Source organism: Canis lupus, chromosome 2 (genome assembly GCF_011100685.1).
Source record: "Canis lupus familiaris isolate Mischka breed German Shepherd chromosome 2, alternate assembly UU_Cfam_GSD_1.0, whole genome shotgun sequence".
Lineage (NCBI taxonomy): Eukaryota > Metazoa > Chordata > Mammalia > Carnivora > Canidae > Canis > Canis lupus.
The window spans coordinates 28,347,924-28,367,270 of record NC_049223.1 but is presented as its reverse complement, the minus strand read 5'-3'; the positions used below and the strand labels follow the sequence as shown (position 1 = coordinate 28,367,270).

Below are 19,347 nucleotides of genomic sequence, written 5' to 3'. Positions count from 1 at the left end.
AAGGACCAAGGTGTCAATGATTGGACAATATCCCTGCATAGCTGAAAGGGAAATGGCCATGGCAAAAGAAAGTTCCAGCCGCTGACCCATGTACATTCAGAGCCAACTCGATAAAGGAATTTCTGTCTTCAGAAGGTAGACCCGTAGGAGAACCTACAAAGAAGCTTGCCCAAGCACTACTTGCCACTCTGAGCCACCATCGCACAAGACAGCAGCGGAAGTGAACATGACAAAGTGGAGGGTGGTGACAAGAGTCCTCCCTGGAACTTCACATTTTAAACGTTTACAAGAAAATCACAGGAGGCTGAAAACAAAGGCTGGTGATGCTGAGCCGGTTACTTTTGAAATCGGAGATAAAAGTTTATGAGACAGAGAGAGAGTGAGAAAAAAAAAAAAAAAAAAGACCCGAACCAAACCGAACAACTTAATTTAGTCTTAATCACTAACTGGGAGGAGTTTCACAGCTGGGGCTTGGAAGGTTTTAGAAGGTCTTCCTGTGCCCAGGCTTTAAATATACATACATTCAATCAGCAGAAGAAAGGGACTAACAGGACCAATCTGTGGCAGACACCTGCCTCGAACAATGGCACCGATCTCAGAGGGATTTTAAACAGCTGTGCATAAACTTCAAAAGTAATTTGCAACCAAATTAGTAAGCGTCACCCTCTTTCCCACTAGACACAGCATTTTTTAAAGAGATCAAGCATCCGCAGTAAGCCTGCCATTTTACAAGAGATACCCAAGATAACCTAACAAACGCATGAGGATGGTGATTCGCAAGGCTGGGGTGTAGGGTGGGAGAGGGGGGGCGACCCAGGGGCCTTAGCAGGGCTCCTGTGCCAAACGTCAGGTGGTGGGCACTGCTACAGAGAGGTGCGAGGGGGGCATGGAGAGAACTAGTGCAGCAGCCGCCAGACTTGTGCTGGGGTGGGCACCTGGGGCGGGCACCTGGGGCAGGGGGGCCTACGTCCTACCCCCGCCCCCCGGTGGGCTGCTGCACTCTCACCCCCTGCGGGGCAGAGCAGTGAGTTCTCCATTCTCCCTGCACCTGCACGTCACCACCCCGTCCGGTCAGCTTGTGCCATGACTGCATAACCTTTTCTTAGCACCCCTTTGAGCAGGGCAACCCCAGAGGACAAGGCAGCTGCATGGCACACTCCTGGCGGAAAGAATCCGCGTCTTCCGAGGGGTGGGGGCGGCCTTTGGGATTCGCAAGGCGGCCCAGAGCGAGCCCCCAAGCCCTGGGGCGTGGACAGGCCGTTTCACACGGATACCTGGGGCTCTAAGGAACCGAATGAAATAAAGCTCTTTAACTCCACTTGCCTAACACGGGGCCCTGAGAGCCGGTGCAGCCTCGCTTGAGGTTACAGGACGGAGCCCACACTTGCCTCTTTCCTGTGTCTGCCTCCGAGCCGCCTCGCCCTACCCCAGGCCCTTGAAAAGAAACTTAGGGTTGCCTAGAAGAGACAGACCCCATGAAAACCAGTTGTTTGCCCCCGTGGACAGGTCGCCACCCGCATCAAGCGGCTCTCCATCAAGGGTTTGCCAAGGGTCTGAGACTTGCCACCTTCTTCCCTCCCGCCTGCCCCAATCCGTGCAGGTAAGACTGGGGTGGGGTGGGGTGGGGACAAGAAGGAAGAGAAGGCGCCCCCAGCCCCGGCCCCGGTGGCATCCACACGGCCAGGGGCGCAGCATCCCCAAACCGCGAGCGCCCCAAAGTTCGCTGCGCTCGGGTCCCTCTGCGGCTTGGGGGTGGCCCGCGACCCCCTCCCCGGACCGTGGGGCCGGCCCCGCGCGCGCCCCGCGCGCACCCCGCGGCGCCCGGGCTCCTACCTGCAGGCGGGGCGGCCGTCCCGACGTGTTGTTGCTCGGCGGCCGCGCGGGCTCTGGCGGGCCGGGTCCGGCCAGGGGGCGCTCGTCACCCCGCCGCCCGAGCGCCCCAGCGGGCTCCGCAGACGCCGCCCCGCAGCCGCATCCCCGCCCCCCGCGGCCGCGCCCCCCCCGGGGACCCCCAACCGCACGCCCCCCGCCCCCCGCCCCCGGGACGGGGCAAGGTCGCGGGCCCGGGCCGCCGAGCGCGGGGGACTCCGCGCCTCCCCCAGCCCGAGATGGAAAAGGATCCTTCCGCAGGGAAGGAGCAGGGTCCTTGGGCGAAAACGGGCTTCACCGCTTTTGTCTATTTTTACTCTGCAAAGGGCTCCATCCACATTCGCTCTCAAATTTTCAAGTGACCTACTCCAGGAGGTTTGCGTGGATCATCCTTTCTAGACTGTGCCCTAACCTGCGATTTTAATACTTTTCTATTTTTTCTTTTCTTTCTTTCTTTTCTTTTTTTTCTTTTTTCTTTTTCTTTTTCTTTTCTTTTTTTTTTTTTTTTTTTTGCACACTGTGGTCTTGTGTCTACTTTTCAAAGTTGCATCGCTTTAAGTTGGACAGCGCTTGGAACGGCGACGTAATGTCCAGACACTGCGTTTGTCATTTGAAGACTTGCCCACCGTGGTGGTGGTACTGATGGTAATCATGGTGAGGATAATTGGGCTGGTTTTTTTCCTATAGCCCGGAGAGTTCATCTTTCATTCCGGTCGGGGAACTGTTATGTCTGGTTACCGAAACTATTACAGGGCTCTTCTCTCTCAGTTATGACACGACATGATTAAAGTGTACTTGGTTTGGGCTTTTGCTACTGTAATGTGCTAAGACCAAATTAGTCTGAGAAATATTTTCTTTTTTGAGAGAGAGGGAGTGATCTAAAAGGTATAAAAGAGCAAAACCTTGGATTAGTAGGCTTCTGATCACAGGTGCATTGAGTGTCAGCTAAAAAGGTCCTCTGGTTACAGCTCTAAACTCTTTTTTTTTTTTAATTTTATTTATTTATTCATGTGAGAGAGAGAGGCAGAGACACAGGCAGAGGGAGAAGCAGGCTCCACCCAGGGATCCCGACCAAACTCTTAATCTAAAGATGCAAATGGGGCCAGCCCAGGTGGCTCAGCGGTTTAGCACTGCCTTCGGCCCAGGGCCTGATCCTGGAGATCCAGGATCGAGTCCCATGTCAGGCTCCCTGCATAGAGCTTGCTTTGCCCTCTGCCTGTGTCTCTGCCTCTCTGTCTCTCATGAATAAACAAATAAAATCTTAAAAAAAAATAAAGATGAAAATGGGAGCACCTGGGTGGCTCAGTGGTTGAGCGTCTGCCTTCAGCCCAGGGGTGTGATCCCGGTGTCCCAGGAATTGAGTCCCTCATCAGGTTCCCCAGAGGGAGCCTGCTTCTCCCTCTGCCTGTGTCTCTGCCTCTCTCTCGCTCTCTCTGAATGAATAAATAAATAAATCTTAAAAATAAAAAATAAAATAAAAATGAGAATGTAGGCCCAGACTGTTTTGGTGACTTGAGCGATTCACCTTGCAGCTTTGTGGCAGGCCTGTGCTGGGAAGCCACATATTGGTAACTTTAATCTACATGAACTCAGCAAAACAAACATACCTTTTATGGATAAAAATATAATCCCTGAAAACCAGCCCCTCTCCTATACTTGTTAATACCTAATAGCGTTGAACCGACACTTAGGCCAGAATCACCCAGCAGAATCACCTTTTGCCACCTCTTGGAAGATTCTAGCCAAGAGGTGTGATGGTAGATAGACACTCAGATGTGCCGCTCAATCATGGCATCATGAGAGCCTGGCACATGGTAGGCACCTATTGTATACTTGCTAGTAAAATTTGGTGGCAGAAAGTATGTATGGCTGGGAAGATGGCAGAAGAATTAGCCCCACTGAGAAGTCTAGCTTCACAGACTGCAAAAGAGAAACCTCCCTGTTCAAATCGCCTTCCTCCTGGCTCTTCTCCAGCCGTCCTTAAGCAGAGCCTACGACATCAAGAAGAGATGACACTGTCAATGCTGCAGTGCCTGCAAGATCGTGAACACATTCACTCCCCTTTGATGGGATTTTCATTGACCATTCGAGAAAGGAGTTACGTATATGTAGAAGAAGCTCAAGAGAAATGCGTATGTCTTTTTAATATAGTCTAAAGTTGGTGGCTTTAAAAAAGTTCCAAATAATGTCATCATTATTGTCATTATGGATTGCCTGGTATCCATGTCCTGAGAACCCGGATACCAGACAATGTGATGAGTACTTTCGATGCACTGTTCATTTAATCCTCATAACAGATATGGGGTAGATGTTCTATCATCACCAGTCATCTCTGTATTAGAGATGAGAATAATGGAGCTTACAAGGATAATGCAGCTTGCCCCAAACCCTACAGTTAATAAAGTACCAGAGCCAGGATTCAAACTCAGGGCTGTGTGAAGCAGGCCCATCAAGCACCGTTGAATATTGTCTCCATTCTACAGCCCATTCCCTGTGTTCTCTGCTTGTCTCGCCTTTGGACAACTGGTCTCCGGGGCCCTATGCCCCTCTGCTATTCTATGACCACATAGTCTTACAACTGAAAACACATTAATCCAAAGGCTGAATCTTTTAAAACCATATTCATCATACGTCTAGGAAGAGGTTTTTGGCTTTTTTGGTGGGTGTTTGTATATTTGTCTTGAATCTCACCTGGAAAAAAAAATCCAGATCTGCTCTTGTTACATGCTAAATGCTAGGGATACCTGTAGATCTTTTTGATCCTAGCATCCTGTGGGGCCAGCCTCCTCCTTCACCAGGCTATAAGGTATTTGTGTTTTATATCAGATATTGTCTCATTGTTTTATCAACACGGCTGCTGCTCAGAAGTTCTCCACACCTTTGTTTCCTGGAAGAGGAAATGGCATTTCCTGGAGGGGACTACATGTGGGTGGGGAGGTTCCACTCATTGCATGAAACACACTCAAACTTTCAGTTGTGTACCTCTTTTCCCCCTTTGGTTTCTGCCCTAAAGTTTCCTGGAATGATGCTGAATACACACTGTGGTACAGAGGCTTCAGTCCACCTTAGCTGAAACAGGGATGGTTTCTGCTTTGGATCCAGAGCTAAGAAATAAACAACGTCAAGAATCTTATCCCTGGAGAGACCACAGTCCATCTTCCTCAACTGGGAATTTGATGACCGAAGACCTCACCTTGCTTGGTATTTTGGACCTGGCTGGCGGTGATCCTCTGTCTCCTGAAGAGACCACATCTTGCAGCTGTGAAGGATTTAGGATAGAAATTAAAGACGATGTTCTTATTATGAGCCTCAAATTGGAGGAAGATAGTATTTGGGGAGAAGTAGGACATGACCAACACAGACAATTTGAGCAAAGAATTGTTTAACAAGGACACTTTTGTCTCTGCGGAAAGTCACCACTCAGAGGGAAACCAGTTTGGACAACATCATGAGGAGTTGGCTACTCAGCTGTCACTTTCCCAGAGGGCTGGCAGAGATTGTGTTTAAAGTAGTCCGCCTGAATCCCCAGAAGAATTGGCATGGAATTAGAAGGCAATGATCTACCCTAACCAAAGACCTGAGAAACATGTGGAATTTAGTGTAAATTTATTCAGAAAATGTCAAAATTATTCTAGGAGCTAGAGGTGAAAGTGACAGAGGCACAGATGAAAAACAGGTATTTTAAATTCACAGCTTGGACAAGGGAAAGGGAGGGTTTTTTTGTTTGTTTCTTTTCCTATGCAGTCGAATGTTATGCATTCAAATGGGAAAAAGGAAAATTAGAAGTTAGAAATTGTTATTGCAAGAAGAGAGCTCTAAATGGTGAAGCCAAACCTGGCCCTCCCTTAAGAGAGTAAATAAACCTTAATTTCTATTGATAATAAGATTGATACCAACTCTTCCAAACCATGAAGGGGGGAATGGTGAATACGGATTTTATTCTGAGGTAGAAAGGTAACAATGTTCACCGTGTGATGTTTTTGAAAGTTCCGTTGTTGTTACGTATGCTTAGTAAGATTAAGCTAGTTTTAAAATCTTAGATGAGGTATGGGAGGTAGGTTTTATGTCTTCAGTTAAGACAAAGATGATGAGTGACCTCATAGTAGATAATGTTTACTGTGCATTTATGACGTGTGCCAAGGCCTGGTGTGGAACACTTTAATTATTTCATTTTGGTGTTTTGTTTTGTTTGTTTTGTTTTTTGTTTTTTGTTTTTAATTATTTCATTTGATTGTTACAATGAATCCCCCTGAGATGGGGAACATCTTCTTCATTTTACAGAGGTGACAGCTGAGCCTTAGAGATCAGACGAATGACTTGCCAGGCTCACGGAGCCAGTAAGTGATGGGGTATGGCTGGACTCCTAGTCTGTTGAGCCCCAAATTCAAGATTTTTGCCATAATATACACAGAAACAAGACAAGAGCTGAAATTTTAGCCTGACTCTTGAAACGGTAAAGGAATTGTGTAGGGTTACAGATGTCCTAATTAACAAGGTTTTCGGAGAAGAGTTAACGGATGTATACACGGTCAATTTATAAATTATAATGTGTCAAAATGCCCACTTAACAAGACAGCCATAGAAAATAAAGCAGAATTCACTTTTTAATGAAGTAGAACATTTAGGGGTTACTTTTTTCCTTGAACACCAACTATTATTACATTACAGAAGAATGAAGTTGAGCGTGATAGTGTCTCCTCTCCATCACCCACCCCACCCCATTTTTTTTAAAGTAGTGGAGTTATAAGAACACAATATTGCTGTCTTGTGTTAATTGTGGCTTCTGACATCCTATAGCACTGATTTTTTTTTAAAGTCACCACTGACAACAAAGAGACTAATTATAACATAAGTACCTGAAGCAGATAGCAAATGGTAACATTTTCAATACTGTTGCATAGAAACAAGTTAACACAAAAACTTTTGGTGCCTCTGTGAGGTCTAATAGTAGAATCAGGGAAAAAGGAAAGGTCTAGTATTTCTAAGGACCCATAGGTACAGCTTTGGATTTGGTAAGTCCAAGAATATCAGCATAATGAGTATGGTCCAAATGTATATAAAAATTGGTCTGAAACTAAAGAAATATTGATTAGACACCCCTTTTTAGTGCTTCTCCTCCACTGGAAAGTAAAAGCAGCCTGAAAGTCAAAAAGACTGTACATCTGATGAGAAATTCTCCCCCGGGAAGACTAATAAATCTGAGAACTAATCTGTGAATCCCAGAGGAAGAAATCAAGATGAAACCTGTCAAATTTATGAATGGGATTATTATAATTCTACCATTTGACATAATGCAATTGCCTAGGATTTGAATATCTATCAGTGAAGGCATATTACTTTAGAAGAAACCACTTTATTCCCTCAATCCCTTTTGTAAAAAAAAGCAAAAACCACACCTGCCCCTCAATACTCCCTTTTTCATCCTACCCTCAAACACACATCATTTATGATTTTATTTTGATTAATACACACACAGAGAATTCATGTTGGACTATGTGGGAGAGTCTATCAGGTTTCTTCTAACTTTAAAATTCTGCAAATAAATGCCAATTAAAAGAAAGTTCTGATTGTCAGTGATGGGGAATGTAATATAATTTGCTTCTAGTACTGATTGCTATTTAAATATATTCACTGGATAAAATATTCAAATACTTTTAAGGAAGTCATACACAGCATAGGAAGCATGGCAAATCCTTACTTTCTTCTTTGTATACAGCTTTCTGGCCTACACCAGAGTCTCAGCCATTCACTTTACAAATTTTGTGGAAAAAATATGAGTAATTTTTTCCCCTCTAGTCAGAACACTGGTCTAATGAGGCTAAATTGACCATATTTTGCTGTTATGTGAGTCAGTTAGGTGTGCTGTTGCATGGTCACACTTCATCCCCCAACCCAACCATCTCATCCCTGAAATGTTTGGTTTTGACCTGAAATGGCAACCCTAGAGACTGGTTATTTTTTTAAACTCATATTGGCTCATAAGTTGTAAGTAGATCCAAGCTGACATTTTCTTCTTTTTCTTTTTTTCTGCTCATTATTTGACAGAGTCAGCAAACAAAAGAAGTAAAGCACTACACTTGGGATTCAATATATCTTTTGGGGAGTAGATGTTTTGTCTCAGTTTTACACATTAATTACACACACTCACATACACACTCAAATTGCCCAGTACTTGAATAAATGTACTCTGATGATTAAAGAAAAAACTGGGATATTTAAGTAGTCATAGCAATAGCTTTTATTTGTACATTTATGCAACATTTAAAATAATGAAAAACTAATGTTTTCTCACCTATTTGAACTTGATGGAGATATGCTCAAGAACCACAGTTAAATGTATAGAATCACTATGTTGTGGATTCCAAACTGATGTGCCATTCATTCTATTTTGGCTATATTTCAAAAATAATTTAAAAAAAATCAAGGACATGGCATTTCAGATTAGAAGATACACTTACTTTTCTAAATAGACCACAAACATACATTATTTTAAAAATTCTGTCCTCTGTTTTAAAATCAATAAAAGGGGGAGATAGTCATATTGCTTCCTGCAAATTTCATAGGGAGAATAAAGTAGACGAGGCCTATAAAGTACTTTGATGAAACCTGTCAAATTTATGAATGGGTATAAAGTACTTTGTATACAAAGTATAAAGTACTTTGTATCAAAGTATAAAGTACTTTGATCCCTAGAAAACCTTGAGAATGCTGTACTTTGATCAACTACCATTTGTAGAGCATTTGTGCCATGGTATTTTACATAAATCATCTGTTAAGCCGTTGTAACAATCTCATAATATGGGTGTTATTATTCACACTTTACAGATGAGATTCAGGTTCAGAGAAGATAAGTGACTTATCCAGTATCACATAGCAAATTAGTGGCAGAGCCAGAATTGGAACACAGGTGGGGCTCATTTGGACCTCACTAATTGGGTTTGGAGAATTCCGGCCACCATCTACGAAGGCTAAAAATCCAGGCCACATTCTGCAAGTAGATTTTGAAAAATAATATTATTTTCCTATGATAAAAGTTACAAATTTATTTGCATGTACACATACACACACATATCTAGGAAATTAGAGACAAGTAAAAACAGGAAAAAGATTACTCACAATTCCCCAACCCAAGGCAATGAAAATTTTGGTATATTTCCTTACCAACTTTTAACTATGTGTAATTTGGGGAATTATTGTATTTTAAAAATAAATTTTACTTGTTGCCTGATTGTAAAGTAATGGATACTCATCACAGAAAACTTGAAAAATATAAGCATGTATATAAAAGAAACTTTAATTCCCTCGTAAGCTCAAAATAGAAAAATGACTATTTCTTTGTTCTCTTATTCTCCTCATGGCTGAGGGTACAAGTCTTGAGATACAAGCTAAAACCATGTACATCACACGTGTAGTTTACAATCAATGAGATATTTTTTAATGTCTGATTTTTACTTGATTTGTTGATATTTTGTCAAGGAATTATTACCAAGGAATTAAATGATTGTAATTCTGTGGTTGCTCTAAGTAGGACTAGCTGCTTTGCTTTTTACTAAATGACAAAAATTATTCCCCCCCTACACAAAATACCTTCAAGAATGAACAATGCCACTGTTTAAATCTGCCTTTATAACTCTACAGAATGGGTTTTTTCCCCCCTTCAAATATAACTTGTTTTAGCAGTGTCCCTTCACTGTGAAAAAAAAAAAAAAAAAAAAAAAAAAAAACCAACCCACGAACTCCCTGTTTACTAGCTGGATCATGCACATTAAGCTAGAGGAAAAAGATTTTGGTCAGGTGAAAGCTACTGATCCTGACTGCCAGATTAAGTAAATAAGTTTGGGTGTTACATAAATCTGGGAGGGCTGCAGAAATGTGGATTAATTTTAATCACACTAAGAAAGTTTGTCTCCAGGCAAAAAGACAAGAAAGCTGTTGCTTGAGAACGTCATGTCTTGTGACTTGACCTGCCAAGGGAACTTAAAAAGACTTAAAAACTTAAGAATTTAAAAAGGCTTCTGGGTGAAACACAGCAAGGTGCAGAAAAGTCTAGCTGCTACATGTTATTACCCAGCTTCTACTTTTCCTAGGAACCTAGTAAGAACCTCAAGAAAGAAACCAAACAAGCAATCAACTGAAGCGTTTAGACATAGGTTCTTGAGGTTATTGTGGCCTTCTGCATGTTCCACAAAGTGTCAAAGAACTTAAAAGAATTAAAAAAACTATTGTACGTGTATTTGTTTTTCCAAACCTCTATTTACTTACTTTTTTGCGGATTCACACTCTTTCCTTTTCAATTTCATTTGGACAGAATGGAGACCTCTTCCATGGTTCTAAACTTAAATTCTCCCTTTTATTTCTTAGCTAAAGAAGAAAATTCCAAAAATTCCACCATCTATTTTGTGACTCCCTGGGAATAGTGAGTCCATTATGTACATTATGGGGAGGTTATGAAGAAAGCAGAATTCTCATGCAAATTAACACCACTTTGGGAAACTTCTTGGCAGTATCTATTGAAGCTGAGTAGGTGCATATTCCATGATCCAGGCACACAGGAACACACAATCCACAGAAATGGATATGCACTAAAAGATAGGTACAACATATTCACACCAGTACTATTCATAATCATCTCACCCTGGAAATGGCTCAAGCATCCATCAATGTAAAATGCAATAATTAAGCTGTGGTATGTCAATCAATGGGCACGATGCAGCAGTGAAAATTAACGCACTAGTGCTAGGGTACAAACAAATCTTGGAATTGTAACATTGAGTGAAAGAAGCCTGGTCTAAAAGATACATACTGTGTGATTCCATTTACATAAAATTCAAATATGGGTAAAATACATTTATGTTATGAGAAGTCAGGATTGCAGTTGCTACATTTGGGGAGGTGGGGGTGTAGTGTCTGGGAAGAGGGGTTAGGATGGCTATGCTGCGTTGGTGATATTTTGATCACTTGATATAAGAAGTAGGTTACTTAGATATGTTCACTTTGCAAAAATTCATCTAGATGTACATCTGTGGCTTCTGTACTTTCCTGTCTGTATCAACCCCAATAAAAAGGTTATTTGAAAGAGACTAGAAATAACAAGTGTTGGCAAGGATGTGGATAAAGGGGAAGAACCCTCATGCACAGTTGGTGGAAATGTAAATTGGTGCAGCCACTATGGAAAACAGAATGGAGGGTCCTCTAACAATTATATAAAGAACCACCATATGATTCAGCAATTTAATTTCTGGGTATTTATCCAAAGAAAACAAAAATGCTATTCCAAAAAGATATCTGCACCTCATGTTCACTGCAGCATGATTTATAATAGCCGAGATATGGATGCAACCTTAGTGTCCATTGGTGGATGAATGGACAAAGAAAATGTCATATATATAATGGAATATTACCTAGCCTAGCCATTTAAAAAAAAAAAAAAAGGATGGAATCTTGTCATTTGCAACAACATGGATGGACCTCAAGGGCATTACGCTTCGTGAAATAACAGACGGAAAGACAAATTGCCATTATATGTGATCTCTCTTGTACGTGGAATCTAAAACAAACAAAAATCAAGTAAACTCAGATACAGAGAACATATCTGTGGTTACCAGAGGTGGGAGATGGTGGCAGGAGAAATGGGTGACCTGTTTTTTGTTTATTCGTTTGTTTTAGTTTAAATAGATTTAATTTAAAAAAAACTATTTGAAGATGGATTGCAATATTATCATATTCATAAAGGCCTTTCTGTATAGGCAGAAACAGGTTTGGTGTCCCAGGTAATGGAGAATTGATGAATTCAGTGAATGTGGACAGTGAGAGCAGATGTATTCTCTCTTCCTGTCTCTCTATCTCTTTGTGATTCTCTGTCTCTATCTCTGTCTCCCTGCTTCTGTCTATTTCTTGCTCTTTCTGTTTCTGTCTCTATCTTCCTCTCTCTTTGTGCTTTTTAGGAAGCCAACAAATTAAGTATGATGACAGTGTCACCCCAAATCATTAATACTTTTGAGTCCCTTTTTTTTTTTTTAATTTTCTTGCTTTATGAGTAAAGGAATTAGGCAAGATGGTGTTTCCAGTCCTTGTGAATCTCCTTGCTATAATTCTAGGCTCCTCCTCCTCACCTCTTGTTTTCACAGTGATCTCTCTCTCTCTCTCTCTGAAATCCTGTGACACACCCTGCCACTCCTGCTGAGTGGCAGCCCATCGACATCTCCTCGGTATGGATTTATGTGGCGTCCCTGTATCCCTACCACCACACCTTGTACAGAGCAGACGATGCAAAATATTTGTTCTATTAAAGATCAGATACCCAGTAAAGAAAAATGAAAGTTCCTCATTATAATCAGTTGGCAAATGCCCCCAAAATTAAAAAAAAAAAAAAACACAAAATGTTTTTTCAACTTGGGCAAAAGGCAGTTCAACCCAATTTCTAAATGTGATCCAATCAAGAACACGAAGTACAAGTGGGAGTTAATCATGACCACCCAACGTGGAGATGGCATGTCCGTGAGACTAAAGCATTGTGAAGTAACTGTCCTAACAGGGAAACAAAGGCAACAGAGAATCATCCAGACAAGTTTTACTTGCATTAATGAGACATAAGGTTTATACAATGGAAAACCGAGGATTGAAAAAGCATATTAAACAGTAAGATTGACTGCTAAGAACTTGTCTGCTTGTCTTCCTAATTGTTCAATTATGCTTCATTGTACTTCTTTAGTTAAGGAGCTGAAAATATTTATTTCAAAAGAAAAGTAGCTGGGAGGCCTGGGTGGCTCAGGAGTGGAGTGTCTGCCTTCGGCCCGGGATCGAGTCCTGCATGGGGCTCCCTGACTGCTTCTCCCTCTGCCAATGTCTCTGCCTCTCTCTCTCTCTGCATCTCTCATGAATAAATAAATAAAATATTAAAAAAAAGAAATTCTACAAAAGAAAAGTTGCTACACTGCAGAAAGACAAATCTATATGTTAGCTCGGTATAAAGACCTTTGGAGAACACTCACGTTCCTTTATTACTGTTTTTCAAATATTTCTTTGCTCACAAAGGAGCGATGTGATCTGCGGATAGCCTCCTGAGGGGCTGGAACCGAGCACGGATCATAGTAGACAAAATTGATTTTCTACAACAGCCAGAGCTCCAGGGTCAGGTGCTGGGATAGACTCTCCCAGGGAGCAGCCGCCCTGAGCGGCCAGCGGGGCCCAGAGAAGGGAGGAGCATCGCAGGAGCAAGGGAGCCACTGTGGCAGGTGCTGGCCATCCAGGCTGAGGGCCCCGGGGGGGCCCCCTCCCCTCCCCTTCCCATCACAGAACCTGAAGCAGGGACGCTGCCTGGCACAGGGTGCAAGTCTCTTCACCCCTTGGTCCTGAGGGGCCTCTGCTCCTGCTGAGGATCTCTGAGAAATAGAGGGAATTTTCAAGCGCTGCTTTCAGAAAAGTCTAGGTGTCAACTTACTTGGTTTCTGACAGCCTTATAGAAGCACGATCACCTATTTCTGTACCTTCAGCAGCAACTAAATCTTTTTTTTTTAAGATTTTATTGTATTTATTCATGAGAGACACACTGAGAGAGGCAGAGACCCAGGCCCCCTGCCAGGAGCCAGATGCAGGACTCGATCCCAGGACCCCGGGGTCACAACCTGAGCTGAAGGTAGATGCTCCACTGCTGAGCCACCCAGGGGCTCCTACAGCACCCAAATCTTGATTATAAAAGGCTCCCCATGACATTTAAAGTTCTTGCTTGCATAGTAGTTGCTCAACACATTTTATAATACTTCTTTGCTCCCATTTAGCTACCTCACAGGTAAGAATTAGATTAAATATGACATGTGGAAGTTGGTAAGTAAGCCCGCACTCCATGTACCCCTCTCCCCTTCTAACATGATCTGCTATATTACGAATACAGTTAGGGAGGTCTGGTGGAGAGTGTATGGACTTTAGAAGCGTAGAAGCCCAGATTTGTGACCGAGCTTCACTATTGACCAGCCACATGGATATGAGGGAGATCCATCTCTCTAAGCCTCTGCTTCCTCCGTTGGGATGGACAATATGTTTATCACAATGTCAAAAATCCATAAGGTATACAATAACATGGCTCTGACAAATATTTGTCCTTTTTTTTTTTTTACTCCAGATAACTACTTTGATCTCAGATAATTGATTTGTATGCATTGAGATTGGCTAAAAGTTAACATTTTCAACTTATTAGAATTTATTGCAGCAGAGGAAGCCATAAGTAAGACATTTCCATTTCCATTGACAGCTACCTGGTATTTTAAAGTCTTGCATTTCATTGTTCACCCTAATGTTTTCACTAAAACACATGTGGTTTTCAAACACAGGAAAGAAAACATGGTAACCTGTGGTTATAATTTCCACTAGAAGATAGAAAAAAGTGTAGCTCAGAAACAGTGTTTGTGGGGAGTTCCTTTAAACATGAAAGCCCAGGCTTGAAGCCTTTTTCTTCTTCTTCTTCTTGAGAAGAACGCTGTTAATTGTTGCAAGTTTCAAAAGTTGTTGAAAATAGGGCCCAACTGCCTACATGTCACAGTTCTGATAGACCTGTGGGCGCAGGGCCATGAGCGCCTCAGGACCTTGGACGTTTGCAATCCTTCAGTGTTTTTATTTATTTATTTATTTTTACTTTTTTTTCAGTGTTTTTAAGTAGCCACTTGTTTCTTCTTTCGATTCAAAATTCTGGGAAGTTTGGAGAAAGTATCTTTCCAGGTGACTCTTCGCATTTCCCAAACAGCCCCGGTGTCCTTAGCAGACTGTATCCTTTTTTTTAATTGATTTTTTTTTATTGGAGTTCAATTTGCCAACATATAGCATAACATATAGCATAACACCCAGTGCTCATCACATCAAGTAGCAGACTATATCTTGAAGCAAATTGGCCCCTTGGAAGTACCTTTCCCGCCTGCATTTGACCTTCGCAGTTATTCCCAGGACTGGCTCGGCCTTCCGCTGTGATCGGTTGACTTCATAGCAAAATTAAGTAATTTTTCAACACGTTTTTAACGAGCACCAACTAAGTGTATGATGGATTTCACAGTGAATCAGCAGTAAATGCAAAAAAACAAACCAAACAAAAATCCTTTGCATTTTGTGAAATGTAAGCATCGAGAATGATTAGAGATGCAGAGTAAGTTTTATGTAAATTTCTATGTAAATTCTGATTTCTAGATTTGTGGAGTAAGTTTTATGTAAATTTCTAAAAAAAAAGAAAAGAAAAAAATTTCTATGTAAATTTTGATTTCCCAAGACACTATTATTTTAAGTTAGAAGGTCCTCTCTCTTCAGGTGGTTGGGTTACCTCCTACTGAGGGAGAGCCCACTTGGCTGAATTGCAGGCATTGGTTTGAGAAGCCATCTGCTAAAGCTGCCAGAGAAAAATGCGTAAGTAGAGGACTAAATACACGGCAATTTAATTTTTTTTCTTGCTATCACAATTGTGAGTTGCCTTACTGGGTAAGTGAAGCTCTTTAGCATGTCAAGAGGAACAAACACAGGTGATTTTCACATGTGGGTTCAGTTTTAGAGAGAACAGCGGTGTAGGTATAACAAGAAAGCCGGGGTGACTGTTCTAAGTCTGACGGGCTCTTATCTGCCACAGAGGGAGATGTTATCAGCGTGTAGGTGTTTACACACAAGCACAGATGTGTGCGGTAAATAGGTCTTCGTGTCAACACAGGACTGCGCTGGGGAGGTCCTCCAGGGAGGTGCTCCCGCTTCCCTCCTGCTCCGCAGTAGCCTGTCTTCCCCCCAGCAGCCAGAGAGGCCCTGTCCACATCCCAGGCAGGCATGCCACCCCCCTGCCCTGCCCCAACCCTCCAGGGACTCACTTCTTGCTGACGCGGTGGCCTGGCCTCACGCCTCAGCCACCTCCCTGACGCACCTGCTGCATTCCGTTCTCCTCATGCTCCTCCACATGCCAGGCAAGCTTCAGCTCCTGTGCGTCTTGGTCTGAGCATCAGTTTCTCAGTATTTCCCTCATCACACTGCAGCCCCTAAGACCTCCAATCCAACCATACACACCATTCCCTGTAAATCCCCTCTCCAGTCTCTTCTACCTTTCTAGAACATAAGCTCCATGTGAGTGAGACTATTTCTTGTTTCATTTTCTGTCATGTCCCCAACCACCTGGCACATAATAGTCACTCAAACAATATTAGTTATATTAATCATAGAATTAATCGAAGGCAGCTAATCACAATTCATTTACATAAATAATGAAATGCATTCACTTATATATTTATGTGAAAGAGTTAAAGAGCTGTAGGTGTAATTAGTTCTTTCATATCACAAAGTAAGACATTTGTGAGTAAAAACAAAGAGCAAATTATTTATTTTTACTTATTTATTTTCTTTTTCCCCCTCAGTTTTATTGAGGTATACTTGACAATTAAAAAATCGTATATATTTAAGGTGTGCAATGTGATGATTTGATGTGCAGGCAAGATGATGCTACTAACTATGGCCACATTATTGTGCATTAGTTCTTGAATAACTAAGGAATTAGTCCTTACATATCATAAGAAGTGTTTGATATCTTTATATGTAAGAACAGAGAGCAAATTCTTTACATGGAATTTCCTCCTTCAGAAAATAGGCATCGGGGTGCCTGGGTGGCTCAGTCGGTTGAAAACCTGACTCTTGATTGTGGCTCAGGTCATGATCTCATGTCCTGAGATCAAGTCCTGACTCAGGTTCTGTGCTCCGCAGGGAGTCTGCTTAAGATCCTCTCCCTCTGCCTTTCCCCTGCCCGTGCTCCTACCCTCTTTCTCACTCCCTCTCTCTCAAATAAATAAATACATCTTTTTTAAAGAAAGAAAATTGGAATCAAATCACTTCCATAAAAATCAGTAACAAATCAATGAATATACTTATTCATTGATAATTCATCAATAGTGCTGAGTCAAGGAATTACGATTTTCAAATAGAGTGCTGTTTGTTTGCTATGGCTGCTGTAACAAATTACCATACTTAGCAGTTTAAAACAAAACAGATTCATGATCTCACAGTTTGGAGACCAGAAGCTGGGGTGATCTCAGCTGGCTTCATTGAAATCGGGGTCTTGGGAAACCGTGGAAGGGAAGAATCTATTCCCCAGGCTCATTTGGGCTGGTGTCAGAGGCAGGTCCCTTGAAGCTGTAGGACTGAAGCCTCATTTTCTTACTGGTGGTCAGATAGGAGCCACCCTAAATTTCCTCTTGAGTCCTCACAGGAGGGCCCATATCAAGGATCAGCAATGTCCTTGCTTTCCCTTTCTTGGAATCTCCCTGACTCTACGTCTGCCGCAACCCTGGTCTCCAGCCAGAGAACATTCTCTGCCTTTAGGGGCTCATTAGGTCAGATTGGGTTCACCCAGATAATCCAGGATAATATCTCTATTTTAAGACCTTCAATTTTAGTTCTATCTGGGAATCGGGGAATGGACATCCTTGGGAGGTGCTGTTCTGCCTCCTACAGGTGCACATGCTTAAAGAGTGTTTCAGAAAAATATTACCTCCTTGAATTAAAGGCTTCACTCCCAGAATAATAACTGCCCAGGGTTTGTGGGTGGCTCAGTCAGTTAAGCAACTGACTCTTGATTTCAGCTCAGGTTGTGATCTCAGGGTCCTGAGATCGGCCCCACAATGGGCTCGCACTCAGCATGGAGTCTGCTTGTCCCTCTCCCTCTGTTCCTCCCCCCCACCTCCCACCCCCACGGCTCCCTCACTCTCTCTGTCTCTTGAATAAATAAAAAAATAACATCTTCAGAGAAAGAAAAGAAAAGTAACCGCCAATGAAGGATCCTAAATCCAGGTAGCTGTTGAGAATAGAATGCTTCTTCTCAGTTTTTGTCAAGCTACAGGTCTGGGTTGAAAGAGTGAGACTGAAGGACAAACAAGTGGCTTCTTAGACTAGCTACTGCTTTGTCCCAGAGTCCCCTTGACTTTTTGCGTTCGTGGTTTTGATAGACTCAAAACCGATCAAGAAAGATCAGCCCTACAGATAACAGTTTATGTTAAAGTAACATATAGGAGACTGATCTATAAACCAGAAGGTCCCATGGATAACTTTTTTAGTGTCCTCATTCACAAATATCTATTAGAGCCTTTTTGGTATCAGGGATTATTTCAAATATTGCTTCCATTCTAGGACGGAAAGGAACTGAAGTCAAGTAAGCAACCAAGGCAGCCGGATCCCTTCAGAGAATCAGAAATGCTTCAAAGGCCATACTCTAGGGTGATGTGAAGGAGACAAGGGGCCAGAGCTGTGTGGGGGGAAGTGTGGCAGTTCAGTAAGACCTGACTGAGGCATCCACGTCAGAGGTTTGGGAGGAGGTGGGGAGCAGCAGAGCTTTCCAAGGTGGCCAGAGCAGCAAACTCTAGCCTAATGTACAAAGCCCCCAATTTCCAGGATTGAAACAGCAGAGTTAAAACAGAGTTTCTGTCTTCTATCAGAAATTGCCTAAAAGCCACAAGGCCACAGCAACCAACAGCGTGAAATCTCAACTACATCAAACTGTAGCCTACGGAGAAGCACTGTCAGAGGCTTGAGACAGGAGGCCGGTCCGTGTGGCCTTCAGCTGGGAGAAGCCACGTTTGAAGGATCATAGGGGATCACGCCCAGGACGTGATGGTAAGGGTGACTCCCACCGGCTGGGAGCACAGCTTTGGTGCTGCCACCACCATCGAACTAGTCCCGGTCAACATCTTCCACCGTTTGCTGAGTGGAAGAAGCCGGTCACACCTGCATGGTTCTATTTATGTGAACTGCTGGAGCAAGCAAAACCTATCTGTGCACTAGAAGGTCGATGAGTGGCTTCCTGGGGCAGGTGCTGGTGATGGAAACGGGCAGCGCGGGGACGCAAGCGATGGAAGAGAGGGCTGGAAATGCTCTGTGCCTCCCGTGGGTGTACCTCATAGACGTTTGGCAAAAGCCGTTGACTTGTATGAATAAAATGTATGAAATTTTGCTGCAGGCAAATGGTTCCTTAATACATTGGTCAAAAATAATAAAATTATTAAAAGCACTTACATCATATCCCTATTATTGAACAGAAAAAAGTGCCAACCAAGTGCACGAGACCAGTGCTACTTTTTAAATTTTTTTGAATTTTTATTGCAGTAAGAAATCCTAACGCGATAGCTATCCTCATAATAAATTTCGGGGTACCTAATAGTGTGTTGTTGACTGTAGGCACAATGTTGTACGGCAGATTTCTCGAACTTGTTCATCTCGCATAACTGAAGCTTTAACCTGTTGAACAACAGCTCCCTGTGGCCCTGCTCCTAGCCCCCCAGTCCCTGGCAACCACCGTTCTCCTCTCTGTTTTATGAGTTGGATTCCTATTTTAGATTCCTTGTGTAAGTGGAATCATCACGTCGTCTTCGTCCTTCTGTGACTGGTTTATTTCACTTAGCACGATGTCCCCCAGGTTCATGCACGTTGTCACATCTGGCACGGTTTCCTTTTTGTCAAGGCTGACTCATATTCCATTGTCTG

The 19,347-nt window shown here is 42.7% G+C and overlaps 1 protein-coding gene and 1 long non-coding RNA gene across 2 annotated transcripts in view; one reads left to right on the top strand and one right to left on the bottom strand.

The window, feature by feature from the left end:
* The window catches only part of PRKCQ (protein kinase C theta), a 173,574-nt gene extending 171,635 nt beyond the window's left edge, over positions 1-1,939 (bottom strand). The window contains exon 1 of the mRNA XM_038530178.1: positions 1,834-1,939. The gene's annotated coding sequence lies outside the window, so the exon portion shown is untranslated. The remainder of the gene's footprint in view (positions 1-1,833) is intronic.
* On the top strand, positions 1,026-18,902 carry LOC111091655. The gene is made up of 4 exons (XR_005355367.1): positions 1,026-1,600; positions 15,157-15,252; positions 17,998-18,084; positions 18,303-18,902. It is a non-coding gene; the product is annotated as an uncharacterized LOC111091655 (long non-coding RNA).
* Positions 18,903-19,347: the final 445 nt, after the last annotated feature.